Below are 19898 nucleotides of genomic sequence, written 5' to 3'. Positions count from 1 at the left end.
CCCATCTAAATTAATATGTATTTAGTAGCAAATCCTTTTATAACACACTCGTGAATCATCCAGTTGAAGTTTTTTCACTATTCCCTAATACATAATATTATAATCCATACTAATATTATAAATGCGAAAGTAACTCTGTCTGTGTGTCTGTTACTCAATCACGCCTAAACTACTGAACCAATTTGCATGAAATTTGGTATGGAGATATTTTGATACCCGAGAAAGGACATAGGCTACATTTTATTGCGAAATATGTACCACAAGCGAAGCCGGGGCGGACCACTAGTACATATACAGGGTGTCCCACTATTGGTATACTAAGCGCGAAGGGACTTGTAGTTTTGCATACATTGATCACGTAAAAAATACTTAAACAACAAAATAACATCAAAAATGTTTTGCTAATTTTTTCCTGAAAATCCATGTTTTCTTCTCTAGCTTCGCGCAGCCGGCATATACCGCTTTGCTAATTTTGCATTTTGTCTATTAAGACATAATCTTAAACGATAGCCCACGTGCGGGTGGCCAAGTAGAGCGGGCTGCTTGTTAGGGGTGTACACATAGAGTTTTTAGAATTCATTTATTTGAAAAAAAACTGCGTCTGGAATTTTATAAGTATTTTTACGTACTCAGCGTATGCAAAACTATAACCTCCTTTGAGCTTAGTATACCAACAGTGGGACACCCTGTATATTTTCTAACAGCTGTCGGGGCCTAAAAGCAGGCCATTCAAGTAGACTCTCGAGGATTCTCCCATTTTCTCTGGAGAAATAAAACCTTCCTACTTCCACATCTTAATAATTTACTTCTTTAGTTATTTACTAGCCATTCACACCGGCTCTGGCCGGATAGTATCTTTGTTTTTGTAAGGTTTTAAAATGTTAAACAGTTATTATTCTAGGTACTTACCACATGAAGATAAAACCAACAAATCGAAAATTTAATTAGTTAAAACAACTACTTAGGTACTACTTTTTTTTATTTAGGTATATCTATAGTTTACTAACTGGGCTGGTTTCATCCAGGGCAGAATTTGTATTTCTATAGCTTACCTATCTGTTATTTTCGAAGTCAGTTACATCATTACCGTCTGTTCCGTGATTTTGGCGTTAAGGGTAACAGATATACATCCATACGTTCTAACTTTCACGTTAATATTAGTAGGATTAATTATCTACAAATAAAAGCTTTTGGTGACATACTAGTTCCTTTCTCATCGCATTAAAAAATCAAGTTTTCTATATAATAGACCACGGATTAAGATAAGATTAACATCAGAATGAAATGAACTCATTAATTTTAACAAATTGTAGCGAAAGTTGTCATATTGCTATGAATATGAAAGCTTTTTTTTCTATTTTTATGTTGAAGTTTTAAAATATTTTAGTACGATTAGGTTTATAATTGGCTTTTCTTACCATCAAAAACTATCAATGTATCAAAGAGTTTTATCCTTTTAAAATAGTATCTATATGTGTCTTTTTGCCTGTTAGCTTCACTACATAGTATAAAACAAAGTCGCTTTCTCTGTCCCTATGTCCCTATGTATGCTTAAATCTTTATAACTACGCAACGGATTTTGATGCGTTTTTTTTTTAATAAAAAGATTAATTCAGGAGGAAGGTTTTAGTATATAATTTATTAGGTTTTAGACAACGCGGGCGTAGCCGCGGGCGGAAAGCTAGTATGTCAATAAACGTTAAAGCCATTGAGAAAATCCTTTATTTTTTTTCTAATTAGAAATATTGCTTATACTATATGGAAAATTAACTTCGAATTCATAGAAATTTCCAGCCAACAGAAACCCTTCTGTACTTAATTAATAGCAATGTTCATTACCTCCACATTATGTAGAGAAACATAAGAAATATGTCAAGGACAATTTTCTTATTACAGAAACGAGTACACAGGAGTTTGCGCACACTTTTTATAAAAGTGGAACTAAAAGATGAATCTCATTCATTCCTTTGAGAAGATAACAATAGACCAGTTATAATTAAATTGTAATAATGCATTTATGTTGCTTTCTTAAAAATAGAAACTAACAGGTTTCTTATTGATTTAACTTAGTCTTTTAAAATCAAATAGGTACGTATTTGTAACAATAGGCATAAGAATAATAAATAATTAGTTGTATAGAATATGGTAATTTATAATAATAAATATTATCTTTACCTATACTAACTTTATATTATAATATACTGTGAAAAAATACACAATAAATACACATTAAATATATCATTGTTTACAAAGTACAAACCATATAATAAGATAAAAAATAATTATACTCTATATAAAGAGCTGTTTATTTGGCGAATAATGAATCTATTGTATTCTATTACCCACTTGAGGTACAGTCTACAACTCATGTTTAATACCTTAAATACGTTCATGGGATTTTGAACTCTACTGCTAAAGTTTTAAGGGTGTTTAAAGGTTGATACATTTATGTAGAGGTAGTGTCACAGTGTATGCCAGTATTGTATATCAAGGTTGCAAAATTAACATACTAGAGGCAATTAATCAGCTGCACACCGACGCACACTTATAATTAAATAGGATTATATTAATTTCAATATAATATTGTTAAGGACGATTGGATAATTCATATAATTTATCTTTGTTTTGGTTCAGCTGCGATTTAGTTTGATGGAACAGTTGCATGAAAATGTATAGAAAGAGTAAGAACTAATCTAGGTGCTTTCTAGTGCTGTGCTAGTTAAGCGTAGCTTAAATGTGTTAGTTAAAAACCGTGTAAAGGTACGCTAACTAAGTATAATTACTTGCATTCTCCAATGTTTATCAGGTCTTTAAGGATCATTAATGTAAGCAGTTTAACTATTCAAAAAACAAAAAATTTTGCAGAATTTTAGCTCATCTTATATGCTTATCACTCGTTCATTGTTATTACATAGCCAGATAGGTACGGTCTACAAGGGTTATATGTCATTGAAATCATGTCTAAGTTCTTTTATGACATCTGAAATAATCTTCACAGGCTCCAAACAATAGTTTAACCATTTATTCCTAAAACCATTTAAAAATAACAATATTTTTACATAACAAGCACTCAATTAACATCCACACCGCTCAAACCCAGGACCTCATATGAACCAAAGAACCTACAACCGGTTAAGCTAAATAAGCTCATTATGGCCGTGTCTATTCCGGGCGATAAACGAGGAAACAAAATATATAAATAAATCCGACTATTAACGTCAACATCTCCCAAAATACGGTGTCTCGTTAGCCGCGGCTGCCGCTTACACCAATACGAACAGATTAAAGTAATAGTTTTTTTATTATGTATATAAAAACAAGAACTTAAAAACTTTCAAATACTTTGTTTTGTAAAATGAGTTGTACATAAGAAATAGAAGGACTTTTTTGCAAATAAAACTCAAAACAAACTCAAACTCAAACTCAAACATTCATTTATTCAATTAGACTACTATTTAGTAGCACTTTCGAATCGTCATTACATAGTATTTTTAACATTTACCACCGATTCGGAAAGCAGTATCTATGGAGAAGAATCGGCAAGAAACTCCATAGTTGCTCTTTTAAATAATGTCAATAAATTTACATAATATGTAACTTATATCTACCTAACTACATAATATGCCAAAGAACTGTCCTGTGGTTTTTACGCGACAACCCTCCATGGGTCTTTATCGTCCATATATTCCTGAATACTGTAGTACGCTCTCTGAACTAGTACATTTTTTATGTAAGTTTTAAATTTAGAACTACTAAACTCTTTAATATTGTGAGGAATTCTATTGTATAAGCGTATACCTTGACCCATAAATGAATTTTTAACTTTAGCTAATCGGAAAAATGGCATTTCAATTCTATTCTTGTTCCTTGTGCCATAATCGTGTCTATCTCCTACTCTTGTGTGTAAGTCAGAGCTTTTGTGTACATGCAAAATATTATTAAATATATACTGTGATGGTACAGTAAGGATACCAGTATTCTTAAAATGATCTCTTAGTGAGTCCCGAGCACGTAAATTATATATAGAGCGAATGGCTCTTTTCTGTAAGATAAATATAGTTTCTATATCTGCAGCCCTGCCCCACAGTAGAATTCCATAGGACATTATGCTATGAAAGTAGCTGAAATAAACCAATCTAGCCGTATCTTCATCGGTGAGATGCCTTATTTTTCGGACTGCATATGCAGCAGAACTGAGCTTACCTGCAGCGGTGTTGACATGGGCTCCCCACTGTAGTTTCTCGTCCAATGTTAACCCTAGAAATACAGTAGACTCAGTAGGATGCAATACCTCCCCGTTCAAGGTAATATCTCTGTTCAACTTTTTTACATTAGGAAGTAAAAATTCAACACAAGTGGTTTTTTTGGCATTTAATAATAAATTATTGGCAGTAAACCATTCAGATATGTGTAAAAGAGCACTGTTCACTTCGTCGACATTTGGGTCATGCCTGTCCACATTAAAAATTAATGAGGTATCATCTGCAAACAGAACTATTTCACACCTATCCTGCAAATAATAGGGAAGATCATTGACATATACCAAGAACAAGAAGGGACCTAAAATTGACCCCTGTGGAACACCAATGTTAATTGACGCACCGCTAGAACGTTCTCCATTAACAACTACAGTCTGTATCCTATCATGCAGGTATGACGCTATGAGGTTCTGGGCTTTTCCTTTTATTCCATAGTGATTAAGTTTACGTAACAAAGTACAATGTTCAACGCAGTCAAATGCCTTGGAGAGGTCACAAAATATCCCTAGATAATACAATAAATATATGTACAAGAAAAGAAAAAATGGAGAAAAACTAATAAACTGTAACAAAAGAAACTGTCGACGTATGTTGGAAGAGTTATCCTGACCTTAGAAGTAAGGCTGATTTTCAGTGCCTCAAAACATTATTTTAAGAATGTGTTGCTTGTTCGTATGTGCCATGCATGTATTTTAATACCAAATAGGAAAGAAGTTAAAGACCAAAAATTGTCAAACATTTTCAGTTCTAGAGGAATATGTTAGAAGGTGACTTCGGTTAACAATATAATGTTATGTCACAATATCAGCTTATAATAGAATGAAAGTAATACAAAAAATAGAAAAGTAAAATCTAAATAAACTAATATATTATAGTATAATCGCATAGATAACAGTTGTACAAATTGTTACATATCGGTGTAAATAGTGTTTCAATTTGTTATACAAAATAACAAGAAGCCGTGTGGTTTGGAAAGTCGATCGCTGGGTCAGCGAGACAGGTCCGTATGAATTGTATTCAATATTTGATATTTATTCAAATTATTACTCTATAAGGAAATATAATCTTCTTGTATTACATGCCTGTTATTGGAAATTGTAAATGTAACAAATAAAACGACTCGCTCAAACAGAAAACAGAAATATATTTAGTTGCTTCCCCAAATATAAACATCAATTGAAATCCTCAATAAGTTTTACAGAATTATTTTGTTTATGTCTATTTTATTTTATTAATATAACAAACTTTGCGTGTGTTTGGAATAAATAATCAGTAAAACTGCAGATTATACTTTTTTGGCAATTTATACATATATGTAGGTAGGTAAACAATTTGAAAATTATCATTCAACACTCAACAGGGAAGACCCGGGTTCGATGATTGTCTAAACAAGGGAAAATAATGGCCTAGCACAGCAGGCAACGACGCGACGTCATTACAGCTGAATATATCCCCTTTTTGCTGAAAAACAATCAATCAGAAGGACAAATTAAGATGTCCCAAATAATATGAGGTCACTTATATAAAACTAGCTTTGCTCGGCGGTTTTACCCGCAGTGCTCCGCTCCTGTTGGTCTTAGCGTGATGATAGTATATGAGTATAATATAGTCTATATTCTATAGCCTTCCTCGATAAATGGGCTATCTAACACCGAAATAATTGTTCAAATCGGATCAGTAGTTCCCGAGATTAGCGTGTTCAAACAAACAAACTCCTCAGCTTTAATATTAGTATTTTTAATATTAGTATAGATGTAACTTATCAACAAAACGCCAAGTACTACTGAATTTACTATTACCACATTACAATAAAACACCATAATAATTAATGCAAACATTGATTAAAATTCAAAAGTAAGTAAAAATAATAATAGTTTAATAAAACTAAAAAAACACGCTTTTTATAGAAAACCGAACTAAAAAATAGAAAATTTTATCAAATTAGTGTATTGTCATCGGTCCTCAATAAATCTACAAAGTTTGAACGAAGTCGGTTACAAACAAACAAACATACAGGTGAAGCTAATATAAAGCGTGTAATAATAAAGCGCATCCTTGCTTACCATCACTTAAAATATTAAAATCTCTACGCTCTAAACGGTCGTGTCAATAAAAAACTGGTTATTAAAAAATAACAATAACAAGCATTACATATGTTAACTGCTTTGTTTACTCCGATACCTCGCCCCCCCCTCCCCCGCCTCGCCATGTCACCCCCCTCTACCGTCCTTGGTGTAATATACAGGCTAAATAGATTGCGAAAATGTAGCTATTGTAGCTTCACTCTTCAGTTAATAGGTATAGCAAGTGTTTACTCTGCGGCGATTATTTTGAAACGGACATGCGTAGTGTTTGTTTTGGTGTGTTTTGCTTAAAAAAGGGCCTTCAATTATCAATAACAACTATTAATTATAATCGGAGAATAGAGCCCTATAGATCTATCTAGGAAATGACATAAAAACATGTCCCAGATACCTACACTTTTTGTCATATCAATTTATAATTATAATACCTAATTAACAATAATATATACCACTAGCTTTCCGCCCTCGGCTTCGCCCGCGCAGTCTAAGAAAAAGCCCGCATAGTTCCCGTTCCCGAGCGATTTCCGGGATAAAACCTATCCTATGTCCTTTCTCGGGTATCAAAATATCTCTATACCAAATTTCATGTAAATTGGTTCAGTAGTTAAGGCGTGATTGAGTAACAGACAGACAGACAGAGTTACTTTCGCATTTATAATATTAATATGGATTAATCACTACTATAGAGTCATACTCGACAAAATATAAAATACGAATAGCTTCGCAATTTATTCGCATTCTATTAGACGCAGGGTTTAAAAACATGACTTCATTTCAATTTAATTTACGAGTAAAGTTTGGAAGTGTCGGTATAAGCTTTTATAAGCTTTTACCACAGCTTTGTGCGTGGTAAGTGATAATATCAATTTGATTTTAAATCGTTTTTCGTGATCATCGATGTAAAGGTTATAACCTTTGTTAGGTGAAGGGACATGGGTTCAATTTTTTATATTTTGAATTGTTGTGTATGTTTTAATGATTATCTAGAATTTAAGAGGATTTGAAAATTGTTTAGTATTTAAGAATTGTAAAAGTTTTTCTCTGAATAAATGAATCCATACTAATATCATGGACGAATATTTTGGTTATATTTGTCTTTGCTAATACATATTATAAATGCGAAAGTAACTCTGTCTGTCTGTCTGTTACTCAATCACGCCTTAACTACTGAACCAATTTGCATGAAATTTGGTATAGAGATATTTTGACACCCGAGAAAGGACATAGGAATTAGGATAGGTTTTATCCCGGAAATCCCTCGGGAACTATGCGGGTTTTTCTTTGATTGCGCGGGTGATGCCGCGGGTGGAAAGCTAGTAATAAATAAATAAATAAAAAGTATTACATTCATACGCATCTATTAAAATAAATAAAAGTGAATAGTAATGAATACTTACGTGCTTTTTATCTAATGTCTTTATCCTAATTATATTAATTATTTTTTATATTTGGCTCGTTCTAGCCCAGTACATTTTGCACAAATATATCCATATAACAGCGATCAATATGAGCAGCGCACGCGCACCTAGATAGCGAGCGACGCCGGGACGCATGCTAATGTTCTATTGTTTACACGCCGCGGCACATGCTGTGCATTTGTAGGTATCATCGTGTAGACTAAGAGATGGTGTATTTTCCTTTATGTAGAACTAGATTTCCGCCCGCGGCTTCGCCCGCGTTTTTTAAAGGAAAACCCGCATAGTTCCCGTTCCCGTGGGATTTCCGGGATAAAAACTATCCTATGTGTTAATCCAAGTTACCCTCTATATGTGTGCTAAATTTCATTGTAATCGGTTCAGTAGTTTTTACGTGAAAGAGTAACAAACATCCATACATCCATACATCCTTACAAACTTTCGCCTTTATAATATATACATATTAGATTAGATATTAGATATTTATCGATTGTAAGAGGTATTTAGATATAGAGCTGTGTATGTGATTAGAGTGGCATAGACATGAGTTTTAAAAATTTAATTACATGTTAATTATGTATGTACATAAACTACACAGAACTTACAGAATAGTAGTTGTAAATATGTGCCTTAGAATAAGATATGTCTAAAAAGTAAAAATGTAGATCACAGGAACAATCAGCAATCTAGATTAGTATATAGGATAGTTTTTGTCAACTATGGAGTTTCTTGCCGATTCTTCTCCATAGATACTGCTTTCCGAATCGGTGGTAAATGTTAAAAATACTTATGTAATGACGATTCGAAAGTGCTACTAAATAGTAGTCTAATTGAATAAATGAATGTTTGAGTTTGTTTGAGTTTGAGTTTTACGGCATAATCCTAGTAGAGTCCCTGATGACAATGATTAATATCGCAAAGCCCATCTAATGCTATTACCAACACTTTAATAAGAAGGACAAATCAAAAAAAAAGACGTGTGGCACTCGAGGACTGCCGCGGTCAAGCTATTGCATAGCATGCCTTCAAGCCACACCTCCGTGCCCGTCGGAGTGGGGAGCGTGAGGTTTTTCGTTACGGAATTTCTGGATTCGGTCCCCGCGCTCAAAGCCCGCGATAGAAGCTATGCAATAGCTTAACAACCAAAAACAAATAGTCTCTTCCAACGCTACTACACTTTTTGTATTTAATAAAAAGATTCGATCAAATACTGCACCGACTCTCAAACCAAACCACACGGTAATCGTGTATCGAATACGCTGTACAGATTAAATAAAAATTATGATAAATAAATTATGCAGCACACCGCGTGATTTCAAACACAAGCTATATATAGCACTCGGCGTTGCTTGTAAACTACCCTCATTTGAGGACTCTTACGGGCCATTAGAAACACATTATGGTATACATTTTTGATTGCGGTAGGCGTTGTTGAGTACATTTTGGGCTTGATAAATTGGTCACGAAAGAATCGAAAATCTGTGTCGTTAGTTGTTATTTATTAACACAATATCAATGATTAAATACACCTGAAAACCGGTATAGGTAACATACACCAATGTTAGATAAGTATTTTATGCGAATTCTACTAAACCGTTTTGATATAGGTTATGGAATCCATACTTAATATTATAAATGCGAAAGTAACTCTGTCTGTCTGTCTGTCTGTTACTCAATCACGCCTTAACTACTGAACCAATTGATAGGTTTTATCCCGGAAATCCCACGGGAACGGGAACTATGCGGGTTTTTCTTTGACTGCGCGGGCGATGCCGCGGGTGGAAAGCTAGTTATTTATAAGTACAGGTAAGTAAGTATATAATAAGTATGCTTCCTTTTCTTCGGGCATCATTCAGTCTTCTTAAAAATTCTTAAAAGAGTTTTCTCATAAGATACCTATTATATTTTGTTTTAAGAAAGTAATAAATAAACTAATACTTTATTTTAGAAAGTAAAAGACATATCATAATCTTAGGATACTCGTTTTGTTTCCTTGGTTCTAAGAAAAAAGATAATAGTAGTCGTAAATGGCACCAGTATATCAACTCCAAGGAAATTGAAATAATACATTTATTACTACGTGAAGCATTTTTGAATCGTCATAACAGTTTTAATATTTACCACCGATTCGGAAAGCAGTATCTATGGAGTAGAACCGGCAAAACACTCCAATCTATATAACAGTTCAGTGTGGTGGATTATAGCAAAGATTACGGTCTGAACACTCATGAGAGTACTGCATCTTGTACAAAATATGAAAAATAACAACTTCTTGTGTCCTTGCAATGGGATAAATTAAACTAATTCTGACTTATATGATTTTAACTTATAACTCTATAAGCAACCTTTGATCCTAATGTGTTGTGACTCTCAAGTCTCAGTTCTTTCCGCAATACAGAAGCCAGTCTCCAATATAATAATTGAAGTCAATCTTAAAACTCGTTTAACTGTATTTCAAGAGATCCCATGGACATTGAGTACGAAGATAATTTATTATTTAACTTACAAAAACATCTGTTAATCTAAAAATAAATACCGAAAATCCCATAAAACAGTTTTATTGAGAAGTATTGGGCTGTAAAAGAGAATATATGAGAAAGAGGTTTATTTGTGACATTTATTATTTGTCCGTCTGTTTGACACACCCCAGGTGATATTTAAGTGTTGTGTCGTAAAAAATTCTTTTTTTTACATGTTCACGCCTTTGATAATTCGAGGAGTTTTCCGTTTGATTAATTTTATATTCGCTTATAAACCCTGACAAATTGAGATGTAGGTGGTAACCGTGTGTTTTATTTACAATCTGTTCATTATGGGCCCTCTTCACAATCGAGAGTGTTGGCCCAACAAATGATCGTCGATGATGGCCGCCATTAAGGCGATTATGAATTAACATCTACAATGATGGCCGATCATAGACTTTCAGGCCCTCTACGCTATCGTGATTGCCTCTACTCGCCCAACGCTGCCCATTGTGAAGAGAACCCTTACGCTTAGCGACTACTTTGCTCTATGGAATCAAAGCTAGGATTCTTTGTCTAAAGGACACCTGTTACATCTTGTTAAAATAACTTTTAAAAATGATTCATGAAGATGTTACCGTGTTCTAATTGTTCAATTAAATGTAATTTTATAATTTATTTTTGACGTGACAACGTCTTATAATTCGATAGAGCCGGCTGCACGCACGAAAAAACATGACTCATGCGGCGTTACCTCGTTCTGAGGCGTTCCATGTAAGGCTTGAAGTGCAAGCGAGAGCGCGGAACGAGCGACAAAGAAGCACAATCGGACGATGTCACGTTCAACTATCGTCAGTAAACCGACTTTACAGACAACCAATTTTTTTTTACTATATCTCCAACATCTTGTTCTGCCATTTATGCATGTTATCCTACTAATATTATAGATGCGAAAGTTTGTGAGGATATGTGTGTGTAAAACGCGGGCGAAGCCGCGGGTGGAAATCTAGTTTAATATACTAACGCCATGTTATATAATTTGCATTTTTATAACCATTATATTTTACCTTTTAGTAAAACTAGTATTATTGGAGGTATCATGACTAACACGTCTATATTTAGGTTTTAAGGCAGCCTAGATTAGACTGGACAAATAAGTTTAAATGTCTTTGCTATTAAAGGAGATGTCTATGTTAAAACCAGATTTATTGCAAAAGAGGATATTTTACTTTGTCATTATGGGAAAAAAAGGAAAAATTATCAATTCTCTTATGAGTCATATCAGTTTAACTCTTACTATGATATTTTCGATTAAAGTCCTCTGTCGATTTAATCTTTTTATGATTTGATTTATTTATTTTTTTACATTGCCCGTACGAGGTTTATTACTATTCAACACCTCAAAATGTTTATGTTATAATATTTTTAAACATAGATAAAGATGATTGATATACATATAAATAATTGATATATTTATTGTATTTTTTTTTATTGACGATAGGGATTAGGGAAGAGCTTGACCACAATCTCGCCTGATGTTGAGCTGAGATGTGGTCTAAGATGGTACGCGCTTCCCTAGAAGGTACCTGTTCACTCTACGTATACCTACTCCACTATTGTATTTGCTTTACAAAAATAAATCCTACATTTTAAACTATATAACTAACAAACAACTGTGATTGACATGATTTAAATATGTACATTAATTTAAATAATATAAATATTATAAGGCTTTTTATTATAGAGGAAGGTAAACTTGTGCCTGCATCTGTCTCATCTATGCTAATATTATAAAGCTGAAGAGTTTGTTTGTTTGTTTGAACGCGCTAATCCCAGGAACTAGGTACTGGTCCGATTTGAAAAATTCTTTCGGTGTTTAGATAGCCCATTTATCGAGGTAGGCTACTCACGCTAAGACCAACAAGAGCGGAGCAATGCGGGTGAAACCGCGGAGCACAGCTAGTATATAATATGTTGTGTTACCTTATAAAAGAGGAATTGGTTATTTTTGAGAAATCTATTTTTTCTCGTAATGATTAATATATATTCTTTTATCTGCATTTCCTATCATAAATGGTTATTTTATTCGATACTTCAAAATGCATAACCCACTTATTATTGACAAACTCGTATTTTACAATATAATACGATATAAATACTATAAAAATGCTCATTAAAATACAGTTTTGTAATAAATCCAAATACTTCTAATCGGGTTCATAGACACGAAAACAAGTTTGTCAGTCTGTCTGTCACGACCTTCTTAACGAAACCATTTGTATGATAATAGTTTTTGGCGCCACAACTTTAAGATTTATTCATTCTGCATACACATTGTGTTTAGCTGATTAAATTGGTTGTTTTCTTAATTAATTCGAATAAATTATAATATTTTATTACGCTTGAATGACTCTCATCTTGGTCAAACTGGTTAAAAATTATGAGTTTGAGAGAAACGTAAAGAAAGACGAGATTTGCTTACAGACTCTATGATTCATCAAGTATTTTCATAATTTTATTAAATAAATGTAAATGAGAAATAATAAAGGAATATCTGCCGCCAAGTCGAGCAAAACAGCGGCATGGCCGATAAAACCTAACGACTACAAATATATTAAATATTATAAAAATAAGTATACTCAGAGAAATATTCGTATATCCTTAAATTTAAAAAAAATAATCAAAGCCATTCTCCAATGATTAATCAATAAAAAAACACACCCAATTCCATGCATCCGTTCACTACAAACAGACAGACAAAACACAACACTAATATTTTACATATATTTTATTCATAACATTTCAATTCAAAATTCATAGCGAGAAGTCAGTAATTTGACCGATATTAAAGCCTCAGGCAGGCATACAGTTAGTGCCCTCGTAAAATTCTATCGGGCCATTTGTATAATACGTATACCCGAAGCAGTGGGGCAAGTCTCGTATTCAGTTTTTATATTATCAGATAATTTGGGCTGATAATGAATATGTGGAAAGAAAGAATGGAAACTATAAGTAGAAGAAAATTATGAAGATAAATGCAACACCAAAGCAACAAATAAACAATAATTAATAAAGTAGAGTCAATATTTTTAAAGTGAAACTTTTATTACATCGTCTCAAACTTTTTGGTCTGTGTAGCGCATGTCGCGTGTATCGCGGCTGCCGAGTAGGTATACCTACTCGGCAGCCGACCGTCACGCGACATGCGCTGCACAAAGCAGTGTTCGGAACCGTTCGAACAGTTTCACATTTACCGTGGTTTCATAAAACCACACAACATTTTTTTTTCTAAGTAAACCCTTTTTTTTAAAGTGGGGAAATCTTCCAAAGATACCCACGGCTCCCGGGGAAGGAGCCGTGGGTTATGTCGGATTCTTACCGACTAAAACCCCTCTGTGTTCCGTCGAGCTGCTTTAATGATGGGGCCGCGGGTATTGGTTGGAATTCTTCCGCGACCTTCTAAGTAAACCCTGTATTTGTGTGGAAACAAAGGATGTAATGCCAACAATATAACACTAGAAGTAACAAAATCAAAGCTACACAAAAACTAAACACACATAACTAACAGGATTCATATATAATGATTTTAACTTTGATAATTACCACAAAAAAATACGACGTAAAATACGTCTCGCTCGAAGAGCTCTACACAACTCTTTCAATAATATTTTATAGTAAATCTTTATGTTATACGGTTTAAAATATTTAATGATTATATTTTTTTGTATGGTAGGTTTTAAGGCTAAAAAATATCCGAATATATTCCTGTATCAATAATTATTATTATTTCCCTACCTAAACTCACTTCCTTTAGTATTATTTCTCATTCCTTTCTTGTACCAATAGCGGAATAAAATAAAATTATATTGCCAGTTATAAGTTACCTATTTAAAATAGTTTTAAACATAATTCATGTTCTATACACAATACGAATATAACACAATATATAAAAATAAACCCAAAAGCTCTTTATATATTTAGGTAGCACATAATTTGCTAAATAAGCGTTTTGAATACATTTTAAAATAGTAATTCCATCAAATTTAATTCAACAAAATATAATATTTATGCAAAGCGTTCAAAACATAATTCAAACAACTTGAGTGTACATTGAAATGGTCTAAATACGAAAGCACTCTACTAATAATTTCGTAAAAATTCGTGAAATTGTTGAAAGTTCACGTTATGAAAACTTTTAATTAATCCTGAAATTTTGGCCAGCGGAGTGTAAGGGTCAGATTGCCCTAAGAAGGAATTAAATTTGGGTAGGTACTTTATATGCCTTGGTCTAGTTTGGTTGGGTTTATTATAGAGGTCATTTTGAGGTAGTTTTTAGTATATTAAGAAAGTAATCGTAATTAATGGTATATTTTCTTTTATAACTAGTGTTCTGTGGTTAAATAAAATTATGTGAGAGGATACCTTCACAGTATGTAATAAGATTTTTATTAAAAGTTATTTCTCGTGATATCGGAGGAAAGTATAGATCCTATCTAGTAAGATTTTTTATAAATTTTGTCACATTTTAACAGGTTTCTATTAACTTCAACTGTATTTTTGAAGTGAAACTTCTTTATCGGGTTTGGAAAAAAATTTAGTGTAACATTTTTTCGTTACGCGTGACATTTTTCCGTTACGCGCCATCTTTTTCTTATCCCTACCACGCGTGATTCGACGTATTTCTGTAAAGTTGTTTGAAAAATAAGGTCATAAAGAAGTTTCACTTCTTACGTGTGCACACTAGTGCACGCACACATTTTTTTTTACTACAGTTGAAGTTAATAAAAATACTTATAAAACGAGTTTCTTAGTATTCCAGGAACAGTAGACCTGTCATTAATACAATTAAAAGTTTATCAATAAAAGTAAATGTATCAATTCTTTGACAAAGCGCTCGAACAAGTTTCGATTAAATTATAACAATTAACAACAATGAAGGGTTAAGTTAATTTAATGAATACTCCAAAGAACTTGAAATGAATTTGTAACTTCCAAGTGAATTCATGCAAAAATTTCTTTGAAACTTTGTAAAAGTGAGTTAAAATCGAATCTCTTTGTAAACGATTAATTTTGTTCGATACAGCCTGTTTCCTGTTACAATGTTGCTTATTTTATCCATACTTTGAAAGTTAGTCTGTCTGTTTGACATGCTTTCAGAGTTGTTTTCCCTTGAACAAATTTTGGTGGATTTTCCTATGTAGATACATACTTTGCAAGATTACCTATTGCTATAGAAAATCTCATAGCTGTTTTTAATAATCCCCTTTTTTTAGATTTCTAGAAGATTCCGCTGCTTGCTAGCAGCTCGATAAATGGGCTATCCGACACAAATATATTTTCAATTCGATCCAGCAGTTCCTGATATTCGCTCGTCTAAACAAACAAAAAAATAAATTCTTAATCATTCTAATATTGCACGCCTCATAAGCGAAGCGTTGAGGTGGGTACTACTGTCACTTCGCGCAAAACATCTGATTTTTCAAACTTAAAATGTCTTTATGTATCATACATTGCACTTGTAAGATAATACATACACACACATATTAAGAAAAAACACTATTTTTAACGTTCATGATATTTTTGATGTCATTTTTGTTATTTAAACTAGTTAAAAAACAGTTTAAAAAAGTTCTGTCTTGGACGTCCGTGTGTCTGTATGTGCGGATCCTTTTTCTTGTTAACACGATAGCGACCGAAATACTTTACTAATCGAGTCTTTTTTTTTCTCTTACGCTTGAGTATGCTCAGGAATAGAACCCTTTCATTTTTCAGGGTCTGATTCGATGTGGTTTAATTGTTATTAAATAAACAAAAATAATAATTAATAAATATTTATTAAAAAAAAATTATGAGGCGTGCACTTTTGGATTTTCCAAATTATTTATTTAATGAAGCCAAGTGGACATATAATTACCAGGCGAAACATGACTTTACTGGAACAACTCATAAAAGAACATAGCATTGAGACATTTTATTTTCTCATAAAAGAAACGAAAAGAAAAGATATTTTTCTTGTACTCACAGCAATTTTTTATCCGAAACTCAAATGCGAAGTTCGGAAACAATTCGTTAGAAATAACAACATCAAAGACAAATATTTAAGTTGAAAATCTAAACCAAAACTCCCATATCTCAAGTTACAAATTTTAACTTAAAGAGCCAAAGTTTAATTATCCACAAAGCTATACGAACGGATTTCCTTTAGGGCAGTTACACACGAACAAATATTAACTAAGTACATTTATTTGCAATATTAAAATTTTACAGTCTCAAGAAGGCAAAATGTTTTTTCTTAATATTGCTAATAAAATATAGAAAAGTCAAAAATGATTTTCAAATAGTAAATTACAATTTTATTTTGGATTATAATTATTTTTAAAAATGAGCATTTACGTAGTCTCAAAAAGTATTTATTTTGAATGAATGAAGAAAAAATATTTTGATAACTAACAGTGAAAATTGATTAGTAAAAAGATCTGTTTTATGGTAACTTCTACATTTTATCTGTTACACACATTTCAAAACATATACATCGTAATATAAAAGACAGACATGATTAAATCTTTTTCTAAACTATGATATTTCTAATTATAATTATACTGTCAAAAGTTCCCAAACCAAGCAAAAACGCGTACATAAAAAAGGCCTGCAAAAACTCGGTACACCAAGAACACAACTAAATGTTCGCTAAACACGGCGCAGGCTCCGAGTTGCGAAATGTATTCGTGTTTCGGGAATTTCGCGCTCATTCCGAATTATGATGATCCTGAAGAAACTTTCCTTTACAGTGCGTGGTCCAAGTTGCAATTGTAACTTTAGGGCCTTTATTCCAAGGTTTAGAATTAATGTAACGTATTATTAAATGTGTAAAATACATTATAGAATATTCTCTACATTGTAGCTTAAGATGTTATATATTGATCAGGGTTTTTAACACAATTAAGTTACGAATTATATTTGTAAGTTATCCTAGTTTTCGATTATATATTTTTGCGTAAAGTACACACAAGAACTTTTAGGTGTGCAGCATTTAAAGCAGTTTGTTATTCAAGTACTTTTTGTTCTTTACCTTTCGGTAAACAATGTGAGATATCAAGGTAAATAATTATTAATATATCAATTTCCATTACACGGAATTATCTGTAAAAAGTGTATCTAAATACATATTATTGAACAGGACAGATAATTAGAAAATAGATTTGTTTATGTACCAAGACTCAAAATTAAATAAACCATCGTCCATAAAAAAGATAACTTGTAATAAAATAACCTTTTTTTTCCATTGTACCTTAACAAATTTAACTTTTAATTTATCTTAACACTTGCACCAGCTCCCAAAACGAGATTCCATTTGGTACGCAGTGACGTCAGCTGCGGAAGCCTGCCGCCATTTTGCGTTATATACGACACGTCTTCACCTCACATTTTGTGCACGTACCTACCAGATATTTAATAAATCCCATAGCAAAGGTATTTGAGGAAAATTCACGGGGTTTGTAAAGAAACACGCTGTGAAGTAATTGCTAAAAGCGTGACTTTGCAAGGCAATAAGTAGAATATCCAAGTGGATTTTGGATGTTAATTTTTTTACTCTGTCTTGCCTTTGACTGTTTGTATGTTTAATATAATTTGTTCCTGTGTGTCATGTCTGCAATAAAAAGGAAATATCCTCCGTCTTTTCATTAAATATTAATTTACATCCCTACATACATCGAAATAAGTAAAGAACGAACCGTGATTTTACTCCATTTTAATAACCTACAATAAAACGAAAAATATTTGCAAGAAATCCTTTTTCGTTTCTTATTATCTTTACAATCAAAATAACACCCTCAGTAAAAAATACAAACCAAACATATTTCTAACCAAGCACTTAGTTCCTACACCTGCTCATAAAACCTTGATTTAAAAAAGCAGCTGTATCAAACGCAAATTATTTCCCTAGCATTGATTTGTTTTAAACACCTTTGATGACGTCATTTGTATTTACGATATCCTCAATTTAATGATATAATGAAAGGTTAATTGTAATGGACGATAGTTTATCATTTAAATCTATCTTCACCTTACCAGATTTATAAGATACGGTATAGCTATTGCGTAGTACTCTTTAAAGGTTTAGTTCTTTGAAAAATAAACTATTCATAGGGCGAGAACGTTTTGTAACTTAAATTATTATATTATGATGCACTAAATATATATTATAATATGGCTGTCAACGTTGATCGTAACGTAAAGTATCAAAAAAATGGTCCATTCCCAGAAACTGCCTACGTTTCAAGAGAACAACATCACAAAGACATTTAAGTCAAATAAATCCAACATTTTATTCTAGTAGATTATTTTATACGGTCGTAAAACTAAATGCGGAACCCGTGAACGGCTCGCTTTGAGTGCAATTTCAGTTTTATTGTTAGGTATGTTCCCCAGATTGGGAGATGGGGAAAAGCTGATGATTGCTTTTAAACTAAGTAGTGTTTTAATGGGCTTTTGTGCGTAATGTGATGTGAGGAACAATGTTTCAATTTGTTGAAGATCACTGGATCTGTGTAATAGTAGTTCTACAAATGATCATAAGTGTAAGGGTGGTTTTATATCGGAATTATTTCTTTCAATCGACATGTTGCAAAATGCAAAAGGCCTATAATAGTCCAGTAATTTGGTACAAAAAGTAGGTTTGCTTGGAAACTTTTCCGGGAGTTTTTGAAATTGGGTGTTTTTACGGCCTTCGGTGTGCTGTTTTCAAATTTCCACTTTTTCTCGTATCTTTTCTGCTCGTTCCGCCATGATAATAAATTTAGCCTATATTTCGTTGAGAATATTTCTATACTTATAGCCTAAAGTTAAACATCAGGAAACATGAAATGACGAAAATAGTTTTAAAGAAAGCCTCTTGCACATTATAGCTGACTGGCAAGTTTTATTTATTATATTTTTAAGATTATAGAAGTTTAAATCAAATAAATTTTTCTTTGTAGGTACTCAAATCTGGTAAACTTAGGATGCTTCTTTTGAACTATGCGCTCGTCGTCGTCACTTATGCTACATTTATATGCTAAAAATGTTCAAAAACACCTCTATCTATGTATCTAAGACGCTTCGCCTTGGCCTACTTTATTTCTATTGTCCATTTTTCCCTATCGCCTTTCCTCCTAACTCTTTACGACTGAGGAATAAATGTCCTTTATCTTCATCTGAATTAAGGATTTCTTTGTCATCTGCTTTTATTAGGAAATCTGTTTGTTTTTGTTACATACTGTTTATTTCTCTTTCATCATCAATGTCAACATGTCTTTCCAGGAGCAGTTTTCTGTAACAAAAAATGGTATACGGCAATGAATATCAAGGTAACAGTGTCATGTAATTATAACTTTTTATTAAAGGAAATTTTCTATTAATTTAAGAAAAATCTTGATATCCATACCTACTAATATTATAAATGCGAAAGTAACTCTGTCTGTTTGATACTCAATCACGCCTTAACTACTGAACCAATTTGCATGAAATTTGGTATAGAGATATTTTGATACCCGAGAAAGGACATAGGCTATTTTTTACCCCGGGACATAGGATAGGTTTTATTCCGGAAATCCCACGGGAACGGGTTTTTCTTTGACTGCGCGGGCGAAGCTGCGGGTGGAAAGCTAGTTCTACATAATCATTCAATTAGGTTTGCTT

At 32.7% G+C, this 19898-nt stretch overlaps 1 long non-coding RNA gene across 1 annotated transcript in view; it reads left to right on the top strand.

The window, feature by feature from the left end:
• Positions 1-498: 498 nt before the first annotated feature.
• LOC149481325 (uncharacterized) overlaps positions 499-19898 on the top strand; it is a 350361-nt gene continuing 330961 nt past the window's right edge. Inside the window, exon 1 of the long non-coding RNA XR_016316904.1 lies at positions 499-552. This is a non-coding gene — a long non-coding RNA (uncharacterized LOC149481325). The remainder of the gene's footprint in view (positions 553-19898) is intronic.

This window comes from Colias philodice, chromosome 17 (assembly GCF_061535455.1).
Source record: "Colias philodice isolate Cphi_HAF_F1 chromosome 17, ilColPhil1 Martin Lab GWU primary, whole genome shotgun sequence".
NCBI lineage: Eukaryota > Metazoa > Arthropoda > Insecta > Lepidoptera > Pieridae > Colias > Colias philodice.
The sequence above is the reverse complement of the archived record's forward strand: the minus strand, read 5'-3'. Positions and strand labels throughout refer to the sequence as shown.